The sequence below is a fragment of the Melanostigma gelatinosum genome (genome assembly GCF_949748355.1).
Source record: "Melanostigma gelatinosum genome assembly, chromosome: 4".
Taxonomy (NCBI): Eukaryota; Metazoa; Chordata; class Actinopteri; order Perciformes; family Zoarcidae; genus Melanostigma; species Melanostigma gelatinosum.
Window position 1 is genome coordinate 22,873,457 of NC_136637.1, and position 19,345 is coordinate 22,892,801.

The 19,345-nt window shown below is 40.1% G+C and overlaps 1 protein-coding gene across 1 annotated transcript in view; it reads right to left on the reverse strand.

Annotated features, from left to right (window-relative positions):
* Positions 1-16,689, reverse strand: part of LOC306777011 (F-box-like/WD repeat-containing protein TBL1XR1) — a 40,129-nt gene extending 23,440 nt beyond the window's left edge. Inside the window, exon 1 of the mRNA XM_079267935.1 lies at positions 16,433-16,689. The gene's annotated coding sequence lies outside the window, so the exon portion shown is untranslated. The remainder of the gene's footprint in view (positions 1-16,432) is intronic.
* Between the last annotated feature and the right edge of the window lie 2,656 nt (positions 16,690-19,345).

Below are 19,345 nucleotides of genomic sequence, written 5' to 3' on the forward strand. Positions count from 1 at the left end.
GATGTAAACAACGCTGGTTATAAACAACGCTGGTTATAAACTCTAGAAGTGATCTTTGTCAGGCCTCAACGACAGAAACAATGCTTCGTAGTGAGACACGTTGAATGTAAACATAACTGTGTTCAGGGTAGGAAATTCAAATATTTTAGGGGCAATTTTTGCCCCCACTGACTGAAATCCAGGGGCATTTTCAAAAAAATGGGGGCATTTTTTGAAACTCGTGAAATAACATTTAACCTTTGTTCAAAAAAATACATCTACTTATTTAGGCTTACAATATATAAGCAATTGTCATCAAATGGCAATAATAAGACTATTAGGCAGTAGCCTACAGATTCAAAGTGTTTTCTTAGATTCATTTAACAAAAAACAAACATAAATCAGACAATCATATTCAATTTCATTCTTATTTCTTTGTGGTTATTTATTGTTATTATTAAATGTTTTAAACAACTATAAACAATTATTAAGTCAACAATGCCTTGATTACATATATATATATATATATATACATATATATATATATATATATATATATATATATACATATACATATATATATACATATATATATATACATATATATATACATATATATATACATATATACATATATACATATATACATATATATACATATATACATATATACATATACACATATATACATATATATACATATATACATATATACATATACACATATACATATATATATATAAATAATCAAGGCATTGTATGGAATTAGAGAAAAAATATTTTTGTAGCACCTCAAATATTGTGATATTACCCATTTTTGTCCTGAACTTATGCATTAGTCATTGTGTGGAATCTTTGAGAAAAATATTTTTATAGCACCTTAAAAATAAAAAAAAATGTGCCATTTGAAGGTACAAATTCAGTTCAGAGTTTTTACTTCGTAAAATATCTGAATTGACTGTCAGTCAGGTATTATTAATTTCCAGCAACCCTCAAATCAAAGAATAAAGACACTTTACGCACAATTTAGGTATATTTTCCCTTTAACTCACGAGATGCAGGTAGCATGTTTTATACTTAATGTGAATATAATTCATTTCATCTAATTTCCATTATGCAATTTGTACTTTGTTGGCATCTTATTCTGAAAACCGGATGTTCGTCTGAAGAAACCGGATGTTCATCTCACGTTAATCTTTCCGTTAACTTTCAAAGTCCTCCGCTGGCTCCCGATCTGCACCGTTTAAATGCGTTTTCCGTGAATTTCAGGATATAGGTGCACCAACATGCAAGTGTCTGCTGAGTTGACCGCAGTCTCAGGTCTGATTAAGAAGCGCTCCATTTTTTTCGGGGGCATTTTTTGCCCCTCTCCTAGTGATATCAGGGGCAAAATGATATTTCTTAGTGGCAGTTTTGCCCTTTGCCCTCGTGTATTTCCGACGCTGACTGCGTTAGTCCACGGGGCTACCTTAAAGCAGATTTTAATGTGTATGTCTAACTCGGGACCAGGAGACCTCTCTGCCTGTACCTACGTTGGTAAAAAATCATCAAAATGTAAAATAATACAGAGGTTCTGTGGGATTGGACTTTACCGTCTCATCCACTAAGCACTTGGGTTGGATTGGTGTCCACCATTTACAATGATTTCATCTCGAAAAGTGCCAAGACTCTGGGGGTGAGGCCTCAGAAGCGTGACCTTCAGGGACAAGGCCTTGAGCTCAATTGGAAAAATATCTGGGCTAACATATTTATCTCATCAAAAAAACCCAGCACATCAGCTCATTCACTATAGGTTTGTCCATTAATGATATGCCACACCATACAGGGCCTTCAAAATTCATTAGCTGGAATTCATGAAGCGCAAGCATCCACTGGAGAGGCTCAGGACATCCTCATTGGTCCTCTTTCTTACACAGATATAATGTGTCACTGTGACAGAGTGTAAGAAGACCCGGCACACATACACGTTATCTTTTGTCCATAGGGTTGTGTTTTATTCATTTTTGTCGGTCTGTTTGCTTGTGGATTTCATTATTATTCTTTTTCTTTGCAAAGCAATGGTGATGTGTTAAATGCTGTTTGTATGTGCATAAATCACTGTCTGTGGTACCTTGTGTACAATGTTTACGTGACAAACTCGATAAAATGTAATATAATCTCTTACTAACGCCATGAAGCAGCCAGCCGTACATGTCTAACCGTGTGACTGACACTCATTCAATGTGTGAACAATGGGTCACCTCTTCAGCGTGCGGACAAAGGGAGACACGTTCACTGCATACATCTACAGCAGACCGCCACCATAACATAAACACACGCGTGTAGATGTAAAGCAATCAACACCAACTTTGTGAAGCCCTTTTTCGGTCGTACTGTGATTCAGTTCTGTGGTAATTATTACGGTGGTGATGGCGGGTTGTTGGATTGCATAATACTAAGAAGTGGACTGGAACAATTGAAAATCACCGCTCAGCTTCAGTCACTGATGTTAAAACCCACAAACCAAGCCAGAAATCTAGGTGTAGTTATGGATTCAGACCTCAACCTGAACAGCCATATCAAGACAATTACAAAATCAGCCTACTATCACCTGAAGAATATATCAAGGATTAGAGGACTTATGTCTCAACAGGATTTGGAAAAACTTGTCCACGCATTTATCTTCAGCAGACTGGACTACTGTAACGGTGTGTTCACAGGTCTCTGTAAAACGTCCGTCAGAAAGCTGCAGCTGATTCAGAACGCTGCAGCTCGAGTCCTCACTAAGACCAGGAGGGTGGACCACATCAACCCAGTTCTGAGGTCTTTGCACTGGCTTCCTGTCCAACAAAGAATTGACTTTAAAATCCTGCTGTTGGTTTACAAAGCACTGAATGGTTTAGGGCCAAAATACATCTCTGATCTGCTGCTACCTTATGAACCATCCCGACCCCTCAGGTCGTCTGGGACCGGTCTACTTTCTGTTCCCAGAGTCAGAACTAAACATGGAGAAGCAGCGTTCAGTTTTTCTGCTCCACATATCTGGAGTCCCAGAAAGCTGCAGGTCTGCTGAGACCCTCAGCTCATTTAAATCAAGATTGAAGACTTTTCTGTTTGCTGCTGCCTTTAATTGAACCACATTCAATTCATATACTAATCAATTTCCTGCATTTCTGCATTTTATTTCTTGCACTGTTTTTTAATGTTTTAATGAATGTTCTTAATTGTTTTTAAATCTCCTTTTCTTTTGCCTTATATTTTGATGCTTTTAATGGTTTTATGTGAAGCACTTTGAATTACCTTGTTGAAATGTGCTATACAAATAAACTTGCCTTGCCTTGGAAATCACTGAATGTTTCCCGGCTCCTTCTCTTGCCTCACTGCTTCCTTCCCTATTTTTCCCCTGACCTTGATTCCTATTCCTTTAGTCATGCTTTCTCTGCGTCCTGTATCTGCTGCCTCTTTCTACGGTGGTGGCAGAGACTGCGGAGCAAAGGCAGAGATCGTGTTACCACAAGCAGGAGTAGCTGGGTGCGGCCAGAGAAACGCTGAAAGTGTTGTGGGTTGCCAAGGGCTTACCGGAGGACACAGCCCTGGCATGACGGGAATGAGGTTTGTAAGCTGGTGGTTATCTCTGTGATCGAACGTGAAATACGAAACACGTGAAGTCAAAAGGAGGAGTTATGTACATGATTCATACTCCTTTCCCTCCAGTAAATATCACAATATAGATCGTATAAAAGTCTGAAGATAATTACTCCTAACCCATCTTTTCAGTGGCTAGGTCTGCAGTCTGATCTCGAGCTGATAGCTACCTGATTTCTTTACGGCACACCAGGATATATAGGAATCCCAACGGTATGATTTTCAATACCATCACAAATAAAGAAGCTCCGCTCTCTATGACGCTGTGTTGATGTGATGCGTTTGTGGGGTATTCGAGGTTCAGACTTCGTCAAACTACAAACTTTATAGCTACATGATTGTATTCAGCGGGCAGTCTGCTGCCACCACCGGCCCGTCATCTCAGCCCACCCAAAGGAGGTGTGGCACTGTGTAACATTAGCGAGTGTGTGGTCCAGAGAAAGTAATGTTATGACTGCGAACGCAGTAATACAGTAGGACTCGGGGTGGTTCAAATATGACCATTTGCATAACATGTGTGTCGGCGCATTGCAAGAATGGCCTCAAAGCACGGGATCCCCCGGAGAGCAAGCTGCACTTTAAAAGCATCGCCCACGATCCTCTCACGTGTGTTTTAGACATAGATCCACAAACGTAGTGCTCTATAAGCACTGCAAATTACAAATGGCTTATCACAGCAGTACAACTGTCACACACGTCTTGCACAAACACTTCCAAAAGTGAAAGCATTCAGACGGGATTCATCGAGATGGTAGCAGCAGCACGACAGCACTGCTATACTAATTTTTATCATCTGTCACTAAAGTCAGCCCACTTTAAATCAATACGTTTTTTCACCCTGAAATAACTCTTTCATGATAAGAATTGTCTCAACGAACCAAATCAGTAAATCATTTCACGTCATGCATGTGTGCGAGGAGCCAACAGGACTTCTAGAGAAGTCTCTTAACATGAAAGCTCTCAACAAACAAAGACTTCTATGCTCTTCAAACCTAAGAGACACATACATGGCAGTGACTGCAGTGATCAGCTACATCTCTGATTTGGGTCGGCATGAACTTTAAAATGGTTAAAATGTTTGCAGGGAAACATGCCCTCAGACCCCCCTAGGGGTCTACCCACCAGACAACATCCCGTGGGAAACACTAGATTCCTTTTGTACCTCAAGAGTCTCAAAACCCGCCGGCGAGATTTAAAAAAACGTTTTCTTTCAACAAATCTTCAAAACTACTTATTATAGCCAGAAGCATTATTAAAGAGCATCATTATCATCAGATGTTTATCTTGCCGACGGTCCTTGAACACATCATGTGCACTTGTCAGAAAAAGCAAGCAAAACAAAGCTTATAATTGTGATATTTCATCAAAGAAAATATTTCTACTTGTCATATTTAAAATCTCGCCCCGAACAAACCTTTTGCTTTAACAGTCCGTGAAAGTTAGACTGAGCTGCAGCCTGCTGAGCACACAGCATTGAGGAGAGGACAGGCTGTAAGTAGAGGTAGTAAAAATGTAAATAGCTCAATGTACATAGAGTAGAGCCTCCATTATAATATATGGGGAGCTTATGGACCACAGGCTATTCACTCAACAATGCCACATCACAAACATGGGTCATACCACTTAGTGCATTTAACCACAAGAATCCATGATGAGGTCTTTTAATACTGGCCAATCCAAAGCCACACGAGGCAAGCTCAACCAAAGCATAGCTCAGGTTTAACCCTGTACTACAGATCAACACATCAACGTGTGATGCAGCGCTGAGCCCCGGCTATCCCCAATAATAATGCAACACGATACATCAGAGCACTGCAGAGATCCCATGACATTCAGCTGGAGTTAAATACACCTTGGCTTTCTCCCGTTCTCTCTCATGAAGTACACAAGCAGCCCCTCATCAGAGTGGAGAAAGCCCGTCTAGTAAAACACACAGGTTACAGATAGCCTGCGAGACATTTTGGGCCTTAGCTCTTTGCAATGTACCCTGCAACGACATAAAAAATAATGCTGCATGTAGCTTTAGCCTAACGGCAGAAATATATGAGACAGACGCGTCTTCCGCGCAGAGCTCATCCATTATGATCAGTCTTAAGTTGCTACACTGACCACAGAAGTCAGACATCGCACATACCTACTTTTTGTTTGTTTCTTCTCAAAATGGAAACACCAGAGATGCACCGATTAGACTTTTTTCAGTCCGCTTTGGGTATCGGCTGTTTAATCAATAAGCCGTATGCCTCACTGTGTGGAAGGGACTGGGATCATTCTGCTATGTGGAAGGTAACATCAGGCTCGACTTAAACATTGTTTTCTTCACTTAACAAATAAACACAAAAATATAAATATACTGACTCATATGATATAGTCTCCGCTTCCAAATCCTGCATAACCAACTGCATTATTATTGAAAAGATATAAACCCAATATCTAGAAAATGAGCGAGCATGCAACCATACGCTACAAATTCTGTGCAGCAGTAAGTCCCATCGGCCTGAAGTGCATATTCATACATTAGCCCCTTTCACCCTTTTTCTTTTTAAACAGCAAGTCAGCTGGAAACATTTTAAAAATAACCAAGTATCAATCAGCTAGTAAGCGACAGACGGCTGGTAAAATCGGCAAGCGCACTCAATATTTCAGCCAGCAAAGTCGAAAGTGAACGGCCGTGTGAAATCAAGGAGGAATTACTGCTACATTTGGGCGGTAAATCGGCCATCATCACTATTAACCTCTACCTATGCACCATGCAAAGCTCGACACGTTTTTGTACCAATTGTACACAACCGTTGCTCCCGACGTCAATGTGGACAAAACACGCATTTAAAAAACTAGTCAGTTACAAATTCCCATCGCTACAACTAAATTGTTTATATTCTGAGCAAAGCCATGCCTCCTCGTGATTCTGCCTATTGAGAATGTTTTCGGCCGTACACTTGATCGTAGAATATGAAGAAATGTTGTGAAGCTGTTCAGAGCTAGGGGTGGGAATCACCAGAGGTCCCGCGATACGATATTATCACGATACTACGATATTATCGCGATACTGCGATAACATATTTTGCAATTTATTACTTTTTTCAACTTCAAATGATGTCCCCAAAGGAAAACTGTGTCAACATGTTTTAATTAATAAGATAAAGTTTTCAATCTGTTCATCTCACTTCAATCATTTTTATTGCAGCAAAATAGGATTATCAAGCAGACAGACTGACCAACAATGTCATAAATGTTGCATGAACCTGACAAACTCAACTGTTTGTATTACTACATCGTCCAACTTAACTAAATGCAAACGTGTGGACTCAGTATGTGAACTATAACTTATATAAGTAGGATATGAGAGTTATATAACTCAGTATAACTTGCGATGCGTGGACGTCGAGGGCAGAGACAGTTATGCGCTGCACTCTCCCCATGAGCCGGCTACTGTTGGCAGGTTTAACCCCGTTGTGAGGCCAGATGTCTCTCTTTGTTTTGACCAACTTCCTACCAATCACGCTGACCCGGGACCTTTGCTGACCTCACCAGACAATAACTCAGCACCATCTAGTGGACTGAAAGAGCAATTGATTTGATTTTCAAAAAAAATAAAATAAAAAAAATTTAAAAAATAGTTTATAGAATAAAAGATTGATTCTTGGCGGCCATGTATCGACACAATATCGCCACGCAAAATATCGCGATACTATGCTGTATCGATTTTTTCCCCACCCCTATTCAGAGCGTGAGGCAGCAAATAACTATGTGCTACGTAAACTATAGGCTATGCCCACGGAGATCTCACTGCGTAACTTCTAAAGTACCGACAGCAGAACCGTTAACTCCAGACCAATCAAAGTTTTTACTCATTTAGAACCGGCTTTTTTTGTGTTTAGAGGCATCTGGTGCAGCCCAACACAGTGGGCCCCATTGAAACAAAGGAGGAGATTGAGTTATTGTTTTAAACCAGTTGGTCTAAATGCAAAAATTGCCTAGTTTAGTGGTAGCCAGTATATCAGCTCTCTGCTTGTTAAACGCTGGTTCATGTGGCACAAAAACTCAAGCTTTTGTGTGCGCTGCTCATTGTTTAGTCCGATATTAGCATCTTGAGATGAGAGACAATGTGTACGACCGGATTGTTTCACAAGTTATCACTTCACATAATCATTTTGAACCAATAAAAACCGTAATCATGGTCAGACAAGAGGCGGTGGGTTCCGCCTCTTTTGCTCTCCACTCGGACCGTCTACCTACATTCAGCCAAAAGTCTGCTCAAACGTGATTGGTCAACACTACTCAGACCACAAACTGAAACCACAAGGCTCCGGGTTTCTGTTGAATACAGAATCTGTTAAGAGATAATTAGTTGATCAAAAGGCGAAAATAAAAACAATCGGGCTAAAGTCAATCACTATTCACTGAGCAGTATTTTAGTTCTCATATTGGGTTGTCATCAATGCCTGTGTGAGTTATGATGTATTCTAACTTAACATGTATTTAGCTGACTTACAAGAAGTGCATTCAACCATGCGGGTGCAAAAAAAAGGTCAACAAATATGCAGTTCTACTTTAAGTACTATGTATAGAGACAAAAGAACTGAGAGAAAGGAGTTCTCATTTTTTACTCTATTATATATCAGATGAATCATATCCAGCATCTCCAGTAAACTGGGATTTTCCAGCGGTAGGGGTGGAAGCTGGAGTACAAATAATGACCCTCGGTCTCTCTGCAGCAGGGGGGCTGCAGGTCTGTAAGCTTCAAAGCCTTGTGGGTAAAGAGGGGGAGGGACACAGACACATTCTTCACAATGTTGAACTTGACCCCTGGGGTTGCCCACGCACCCCCACACACCCCCACCCACACACACACACACACTATACCGTTCATCCGGTATACCGGTTTTAATTTCCTGTATGATATACATTTTTCACACACACCATACCGGTGCATAGCCGAAACAACTGCTGTCACTGCTTGCAGCAAAATATATTGTTCGCCGCTAAGGGCGCTACGGTCGGAGCTAGTTCTTTACAGTGTATTAACAATTAATAACCCACAGGGCAAAACACCACGACACACAACAGTTTGTAATACTAATAATTTATTAACAGTTATAAAATGACACCACCGAACAGCATGCTGGGTGCAGCTCGCTAGCTAGCCCGGTAGCACAACAGTCTTAACAGCTGGAAGAGGCTCCGTCGCTACAGTAACGTTTCATTAAAGAACAGAAAGGAGCGATGCAGGATGAACAAAGACAGACCGGAGATGCACCGATAGAGTCTGTGCCCAAGAGAGGAGCTGTGTCTGCTGTTTGGAAGTTTTTTGGTTTTAAAAATCCGACGTCCAAAAGACTATATATTGCAAAGTGTGTCGAGCCACTGTTGTTGCCACTGGTGGTAACACGAGCAACTTACTCCATCAACCTCAGCAGAAAACGTGTTTGAATACCAAGAGTGCGATTACGGTCGTCAACCAGTAACGTTAGCGCTGGTGAAACAGTGAAGCCAAAGGGTCACACATCGCTTGAAGAGGCATTTGCTCGAGGCACTGCATATGACAAGAAAAGCAAGCGGTCGAGCGACATGACAAACGCAATAACGATCCAGCTATGCAAGGACATGGTCCCGCTACAGACAGTCGAGAAAGACAGGCTCAGAGCAATGATTAAAACACTGGATTCAAGGTACGTCTTACCGGGGCGACAATACTTCAGCCAAACTGCTATCCCAACATTATACGAACAAACGAGCACACCCTATTGTGATCAAAGCCTTTATACATGATGACATTAACATGTTTTAATATTATATGTACTCCTGACAGTAGAGTAAGCCATTATAAACTTATAAAAAAAAAATACCGTGATACCACCAGAATCTTAAAAAATACCGTGATACAAATTTTTGGTCATACCGCCCAGCACTACCACAACCACCATCACTTTAGACATTTGAAGATTATTATGACCAATTTCAGATCCATGCACCTTTCAGCAGACCAGAACACGCAGAACAAACAAAGCGTTGCACCAGTTGGATAGTTGTTGACAATCGTAAACAGACAACCAGTCTGACAACTAGTCCCACCTACAGGCAACTCACCTGACTTTGGGCAGGAAAATGAATCACTCAGATAAATCGACTCATTGGTAAAATCATTGAGAGTTAATCAATTAAAAAGAGGCAGCCCTAATTTCATGTAATTCCTCATGTGAGCTACACAAGCCGTTCATCAACACAGCATCATAACATCCAACAGAATCCATTGCTTTTTGCAGCCCTATTCAAGTTAGCGAGCAAGCTTTTTAAGAACTCTTTAAACCAGGGGTCTCAAACTCATTTTCACTCCGGGCCACATCAGCATCATGGTCGCACACAAAGGGCCGGTTGTAAATGTAACTACTCCTAACATATTGTTAAACAATTCTCTGCATTTGATTGTTTATTAAAGTGTAAAAATATTGTACATGCAGTTATATAAATGTAAAAATATATTTAAGCACATTTCTGTTGTTATAACTTAAATCCTTTTAATTTAGGGTTAAGAAACCCACATTACTCTATCAAACTATTAAAGAAAATATCTAAGACAATTGATGATTATTTTAATAATCGATTAATTGGGTGATTCTTTTTTCGATTAATCGGATAAAAAAAAGCATTCATTTCCAACCCTTTATTCAAAAACAGAACTGATCTTCAGAAAGTGCACAAACAGGTTGTTCCTTGAACATCCCTGAGCTGTGAAAGTAATAATAAAAATAAATGGACGAACACAAAAAACATATACATGTGCACAAAAATATGTATATTTTTGTTTAAAGGGACCTGAGCTGTCAGAACAATAAATAATTTATAAAAAATACAAATCAGAAAACTTAACAGGATTTGTTTGAATGTCAGAACTTGTTCTCTACACTACACTCAGACACCCACACAAGTTCACTTGAAGCGTATTCATTCAATTATTACCATCATTGTAGTAAGTGCAAGTTAAGTTAATTTATACACCACATTTAAACACAGCTTAATGACCAAGCGCTATAAAATAACTTTAAAATGAACAGCACACAAATATATTTGTCAACAATAACTGATATGGGACAAAGCACAGAATACATGACAACAGATTGAAAAATGAATGGGCCAAAAAAGGCGAGTGAATAAAAACGCGTCTTTAGTCTTGCAAACTATACCACCCCTGCTTTACTACTGTTATTAACGACATAACGCTAACTTGTCAAGCTGGATAACGAGTAAACACCAGCACCAGAAGAGCTACTGGAGGGCCGTTAGGTTGCTCACTTCAAAACGGAACTAAAGTAGGATTCTGTAGTGATTTACCCTGCTGTTGAACATCCTTCCTCCCCATCAAGGACTCCAACATGTTTACGTTGTTGAATCAGGAAATAAATACTGTAGCCGGCTGTGTTCACCCAGAGCTCTACGATACCTCATATCAATAGAGACCGGACCAAACGATGTGTACACGTGTGTGTGTGTGTGTAAACGATGAATAGACGCTCCCGTATGTGGAGCTGCTACAATGTTAGCATAGCCTAGCATGAACACAAATAGTCCCGGGCGAGACTGGAGTTTGGTGTGAACGCAGCATTAGGTCGTACTGATTTGTCTGCCTCCGCCATGTGTTTCAGAACAACGTTACGGGTCTTTCCTCTACCTCCGCTGTGCTCCGCTCTTTTTTATTTTTATACTCAATCATCTCCGCGACTTATTGAGTGGCGTAATAATCGCGCGACACAACAAATCGATTAAGAAATTCGATAATCAATAATGAAAACTATTTTAATTATCGATTAAATCGATTCGTGATTGCAGCCCTACTGCAGTGGGTTACGTAGTTGTGCGTTAACAGTATTTATCCACACTTATATTGTACATGATAGCTAAATATGTATCCTTATCTCTGCACACGTACAGGATCCAGAGCTGTCCCATATTTGCCATTACCTCACACAGACAGACATTTTCACTCACTGCCCCTTCTGTTCCATTTTGTCTTTTCAACTCACCACGCTGACGAGCAGCGGTTACATAACTGTACAACTCGTCCGCTGTGATTTAATAAGGCCGGCTAATCAATGTGCCCCGTGTAGATAACATGAGTCAGCTGCTCTGTAGCTAAGCATATGCCTGTGTCCTGTGCTCAACGTGTGCTGTGGGAAAGCAACGTTGAGCACAAAACAAGCACAACCACAATACTATTGATGTTCACATTATTATATTTCAGAGATCCTTCTGGTCACAGCTTAGCTGCACTACAGACTATTATTAAATGTCCACGTCTCGCTGTCTTCTCAGTGGAAATGACCAAAGCGGAGCTGCAAAAGAAACAAGCGACTAATCACAGAAAGAGACACAATAGATTACTCTCACTGCCCCATTTCAAATGCTGATGTTAAGTGCAGTCTGGTCACAGAAACCTTTACTGCCGTACAGTCGGGCTAAACGGGCCAATGTGAGGAAGGTCAACGAGAAATGACGGACAGATTTCCTTCTTTGCGTCCACACTTCTCAGTCTTGCATCAGCTGTGGAAATTGTAAATTATAGCCATTGTTAAAAACTGAGGCAAACAGAAATCGGCAAACAGAAATCACTTCATCCATTTAATGATTTTTACTACTTTCAATAATGTAGCATCGTGAAGAATTTGTTGCCTGTTCATAACAAAAAAAAAAAAAAAAAAAAGCGTGTTGCTTATTAATTCTATTGACGGAAACATTTTCTTCACATTTCATTATTACTGCCACTGGAGCCAGCGATATGTAACTGTCAGCTTATGGAAAAGTCAAGTTCTGCATTTACAGAAATTGCATTGCAGTTTTTTATGCCGTTTTAACTTATGTTCTGGATGTCAGTGAGCGCAGCCGTTTATGAGGCTACCGTTACTATTTGTGCAGGCGCAGTGATGCTGACAAAAACACACCGGCAACGGGAGATGAGAGCGGCAAGAAATATTGCTACAATGTACATTTTCTACCACATGACAACTTTACTGCTAATTTCTTGCTTCGATCGTCAACAGCTGTCTGCTCTGAGCACACAGGTATTCCTGAAAGCTGCTAACGCTACTCTTGTAACGCCGTCTTCCAGAACAGTGTTCTGTTACTAGCGATAGGGCAATCACGGATCAGGATTAAAAAAAAGAAACTCATATATAGATAAGTTGATCATGGTGAGTTTTCATGATTGGGATAATCGTCAATATTGTCACGTGTGACGTCTAGCTCGCCATCATGGCAGAGAAGTGAAACATGGAGCCTGTTTTTAAAAAAATACAAGAACTATCATGTAAAAAAGAACAGACACAATGTTGCCGTTTCTCTCTTTATTTATGCTGAGCGGCCTTATGATTTACGATTACCTTATACTACATAATCAACACTTTTAATTTCACACTCAATACTTCTTGCATGACATTTTCATAATGTCTCATACCTATCTGTTATGTCTGTATGGACGGCACTTTATATGCATATTTTAGCCACACCGCGACAATATTGAAAACGTGATCATTTTGGTCACTGTGATCGTGATTTTTAAAAAGTCGTACTGTTTCATATTTAACAGTATCTCGGTTTCTTCCGGAGTGCTCTAGCTAGCATATTCAGGTTTCTCATTAACAGAATAAGTGCTAGGTATGGATGGTGATACCAGGATCAGGTCCGATACTGTGCACATGTACTTGTAAATCTACTCCAACACAAACCGCATCCAATACCACTACGGGCGCCCTGGTTAAATCCTTCATTTGTCGCCTGGGAGAGTTAGCAGCTACGACGTTGTGTGCATCGTCTCAAACACATTCAGTGTCCACCGCAGGATGTCAGCGATGTGTCAGCCTGGCACAACATTAAGCTTTGTTTATAGTCGTGCTTGCGCTAGTGGGCGTACAAACTAAATGAACTGTGAATAATCAAAAAGACGAGTGTAACACATAGACTGTAGGTGTAACAGGCAAAAAGCCATAAACCAACCCCCACAATGCAGAGGAGCGATCATAATTATCTGTAAACTGATATCCATGGACTACCGTGTTGCCTTTCTACGACATGTCAAGAAACAAGTTCAGTATTTCATGCATTATAAAGAAACAGCTGACTACTTTATAAACTCAAATGAAGATTTTTAAGACCTCCTGTTTCTATAGCATCTACAAACACATTGGACTTCTTTGTAAACTCCCAAAATATGTGATCCATTTGTCACGTGATGGCGCGTGTGCCAGCGTACAAAAATTCAGTGACTACTCTGGGAGCCTACGGGCACCAGGCACCGACCGTGATTACGGCATGTTTTTGGCACGCACGCCGACTTCACTACGACGAGTATAAACTACGCTTTACTCCAATACTCTGTGTGTATCAAGAAAACACAATGCTCAACGTTAACATGTCAGCAACTGCATCACGTTGTATATTTCATTTGTTATTGTTGAAGAGTTAGGAACATCTGATAAAATTAAAACATGTTTTCAAAGCTATTGTTGTCAGCATGATGGTATCATTAGGTACTTATATCGGTACTCTGTATCGGCAAGTACTACCGGTAGTGTAAGTACTTGTTGGTGGTGTTGGTGCATTCCTAATGAGGGCTGATCCAGGTGTCTGAAAACAGGATATGGTATTTACATGTTTAAACACAGACGGGATATTCCCATAATATGTACATGTGTATGTACATCGAGAGCGAAGTGGAAACCGGAGTCAAATTCCAATAAAGCTGATTCTGATAACGGGTTATTCGTGTCATTGTAAACACCCTCTATGTTGACAAAACTAAATCTGTAAATGTATCTATGAAGCAGTCTCTCGTGGATTCTGAAGGACCACTGAGCAGACATGTAGAGTTTGGCTTTGAGGTGTTTTGGGGGGGGGGGGGGGGGTTTCCTCTCAGCCTGGGAGCATCTAAAAAAAATAAAGAAACCACCAAAGGAAGGATTTTTGGTGGGGACATTAAAAAAAAGACTACATCTGCTACTTGAATGTGGTCTTAGATAAATGGGCCCTGCAGCCGCCCTAAGACAATTTGAACATCCAACTCATCAAGATGTGGCAACGATTACTTTGTTTGCATTAAACGGCACTGACCACGAAAAAAAAAACTTTTTTGTGTGTGTGTGTGTGTGTGTGTTTCGAGCAGCTCTGTCCTTGTTTGACACACTAGTTCAACCTCAATGCACAAAGACCAAACCGAAGGATGTGTTGCTGCTGTTATCAACTGCACTGCACACAGGACAAAGACTCACAGCCGGCTGACGTGCCCATGTGTTGTGCACTCGTGTCAGAGAAAATAACCAGAGAGAAGTCAGTGATCCTAATCCAAAAAAAAACAACTAATTCCATTATACTGTTGTCAAATGGCGAGAGAAATGCAACCCGACAAATCGCAATAGTTACAGGCAACCATTGTCCACAGATGGTGTCCATTGTTGTGTTTTTCATTTAAATATATAAAAAAAACACAATGATATAAATACCAAATATTGACATTGGTAAGAGGTTAAAAAATCCAGTATTATTCAAAATCTACTACAAATGGCCATTACAAACAAATACATAGCCTCTTTTTACCTTAGATAAGTGACCGTGGTGTATGTGTGATAATGCACTCAAAGGATGTTCCAATATATCAAATATTGGATTCAGCACCCTGACCATATCAGGACACCTTCTCATACATTATTTACAGAACCTACTTTAAGTAGTAATCACAATATTCACTCAGAAGAAAACCACACAGGCAATAACTTGTAGCAGGGGAAAATAAAATATTCAAATTGAAAATAAAAGAACTTGTGTGGTCAAAAAACAAAAATTGTAAAACTTAATTTCAAGTTACACTTAATATCTTAGCCCAGTTAAGTTTACTTTGTGAATCCTGACTCCGGCTGAACAGAGTCCGTATTAGCAGCCTAGCACAGATACTGAAGGCTTATCTGGGACTGGTACATTGTGTCATTGAGTTGAGCTTCACAAGGTTGGCAAGTGGCCCTCCTGGGTGTGTGGGTTTGTGTGTACCCCTCCCCCACACCACCCACAGCTTGGAACAACCAGCTGCAAAGCACTGTAGAAAGCTTTGAGTAACATTGACACAAAAGGTAATAAAACACTACAATAAACAATGCACATATAAGAATACACTGTATGTTGCAGACAAGCAACATGATCTAAACCGTGGAGTTAACTACGGGCCTGCAGACCAATACACCTCAGACTAGTGAGTACAGCTGTGGGACAACATGCTGACGTTGCTAGAAGTACAGTTTCAGTTTTCATTCATAACGATTGTTGTTTTTTTAACAACACTGACTTAAGTAACACATAAGTATTGTCAAAGTACCAAAGTGCATTCCAACACAGTTTTATTAAAATAAGTAAAAGCATGAATCCATCATCTAAAAGAACAAAAATGTTTAAAATAATTGTTAGTAAAAAAGTTAGATCTGAGTAAAACAAATACATTTACAGAGGTGATACTAATATCATCAATATATGTTATGAATTATGTCTTCATGGTTGAAATAAAAAATAAAAAAAAAATCACTAAAGTGGTTTTAATTCAAAGCTAGCAGTAGCTGCAGGAAGGAAGCGCGCGCTCACAAACAAACCTACCACGAGAACAGCCCTACGAACACATGAACAGTGCACGCGCGCCTACTCACGCTGCCCATCCCCCACCCCGAGCGAAAAAATATAAATAAACGTTCAAAACATTGCAATAAACCGCCCAAACCTTGTATTTACAGTCATACGTGGTTACGCTACACGTGGGTACAATTTATACGGGCAATAATAACGTAAAATGAGGATAAACACTCACCTAAAGCTCCAAATCACTCAAAGGGGGGTGCCTTCTCCTCTGTGCTCCTAATATGGAATCTCCTCCTCCTCCACCACCGTTGTTTTCTAGCTCTAATTAAACCTCGAAAAAAGCGTTATAACGGCCTTCAGACCCGGCCAACCGGTGCTAGGAATCCCCAATGACCGATGTGTTTTGGATACACGGGCATATATACTGATAAATCCCCTTAAAATGAGCTGGATGGACAGTTGGGTCTAGATTGTAGCTTTGCTCGCTCGTAGAGAAAAGAGCCAAACGGTTCAGTAGCAGCCAACGGCTTCAGTCTGAAACACAGAGCGGCTGACCTGCCAGGCGAAAATGAGGTAGGCCTGAGCTGCTCGCTGCAGGAAGCACACTCCAGTCACATAAACATCAAAATGGGTGTCGCAGTAAGGATGATGTAGTCGGGCTGAGGTTGGCGGTAACTCTTCAAAAATAAAACACAAGTTTTGAGTTTGAATTTATTTTAGACCAATGCAATTATTTTAAGCTTAATATTATGATTAATAATACATCCATTTTTGGATTGGAGCACAGGCATGCTAGTTTGAGCTGTTATTAATACAGTAAAGGAAAGGTAGAGATTCGTCTACATTTTTATTTCATTTTTTAAAAGTGTTACACCACAATTATGTAATGTAGTTGTGCATGTTTTGATCGACATAATTGCCTAAATAAATAGTAAAAGCAGTCAACAGAAATACTTTTTATTTTTTTGCATTACAAGCTCCACCAATGGTTTGAAAGGCTTCACATGGTATACACCTCCTGTTTCATAAGCGAGCGTGGTCACGACTGGTTTTAGCAATGTCTCGTGATCAATCCGTAAACACGAAGCTAATTTCAACATCAACGGTCTGCACTCATATTTACAGGTGTAACAGCTTTTAAGGCTTTTGTTTATTTGAGCTATGACCAAACAATAATTGGAACAGTAAATAATTTAAGCCTTGTTACAATAAAGTGAAACATATTGTTGTTTGCTTGTCCATGAGTTATCACTAAATACAAAATAGTTTTTAAAATAGGAACTCAATAATTGAACAATATTACAATGTTGTATTCTGTATCTTTTTGAAAACGTATATTTAACTAAAGTCAAACGACTATAGAAGTAAACTAAAGACATCCGAGTGGGGGAAAAAAGCGGTCGCCATCGGTTGGAGGTTACAGCATCTTTTCAGTGTAAACCACAGCATACAAGGAAAAACTGGCTGAGACTGAGAGGGAGGCTTCGCTAGACTGATGCTTAACACATACAGATCCATATTCTGCAGACATAACACAATGAAAAATAGATATCTACTCAGGGGTGCACGTATACATTAACCGAACACACACACACACACATAAGGTCCAGCCGAGACAAACAGACACACGCGGACAGAAGGCTCTAGGGTGGTGTGTAGTGTGCGCTTTAGTGTGGCAGTAACAGCAGAGTGGAGGTTTTTACAGGGTGGGGTGGCATCGGTGTTTGTTTCTCTGTGCTTTCACATGCCCCGGGGAGGCTTGTGGTACAAGAGGGCCCCCTTTGATTTTGATAGTGGTTTTTATTTGCACACTTTTTTGCATTGTATCTGTTGTGTCTTAGAGGAAACGCAGCGATCCCAGCAGTTACGTTATTTTACTGCTTTTGTGTCCTATCACTGCTGCCTGAATGAAGAGAAAAACAGCGGTGTGGAGAAAAAAGCTGTGGCAAATTGTGAATTGAAAGACCTCAGGGTGAAGCAATCCACTGTCTGGGTAATGACTTTCTGGGAAACCACAACACACCATCTATATGCAGCACCCAGCCCCAGTGTTTCCTTCTTCTCTGATCACTCTGCAGCAGCAACACACCACCTCCACTACCAATGAGATTTTACTTTGATACAGTATCTCGTCAAATATATGACTTTTAATACTATGATCTACAACTGGGACTGAATTTTTAAATCCTAAAAGAATTACTCTTTGGCTGCTGTGCATACAATCACAAAATTAGCATACTATTAGCACTCCTGTATTTGCACACACACACGTGATGATAAAGGGCAAATTGGTTCCTATGCAACAATCCACAAGTAAACCACATTATTGTGAGCTCAATTCAGTCAAACAGAAGAGATCTCATTTTAAAAGTATTTCTCTATTTTGTGGACTGTGTAACAAGGTTAACATTTCAGTTCAGCATTTTGGGAAATAAGCTTATTTGCTTTCTTACCGAGAATTAGATGAGAAGACCGATACCACTCTGTATGGCAAATATGAAGCTGGAGTAAAGATTAGCATAAAATGCAAAAACAACTTATTGTGATTTTACAGGTTAGAATATAAAATAAGGGAAATACTCGAGTGAAGTACCTCTAAATTATACTTCATAGCAGGTCTTCAGTGATCGGGTGTTTTTCACAGCGGACGTGTTGACATGTAACACAGGCGGGCGTAAATAATCAAATGAATGATGGCTGATTTCTATTTAGCTGTTTTAGTTTCATGGTCCTGGTACTGTGCGTGCTTGATCACTTTCACGCTGCTGTGGCTTACTTGGACAGTTATACCCCATTTACACGTGGCACATGCAATCTGTTTCTGATAAGAAAAGATTGGGCAATGTGCTATACACAGCTGCAGTCAACTTAAAGCAATATGTAGACACAGCAAAAAACATTACATACAAAGACAGTTCAGTTTTGCAAACATACTTACATACATACATACATAAATACTGCACTGACTGAAGCAGTTGTTGATCACTTGTGGCCCCTACCTGCAGGTTAAGAGTAGTGAGGAGTCGGCAGTCAATGATATTAAATAGTTAAATAATAATGTATGTTTTCACAAAACCACGAGAGGCACACAGTCATAAATGAGCACAACAAATATTAATGTGACGGCCCGGTCCAGTAGAAT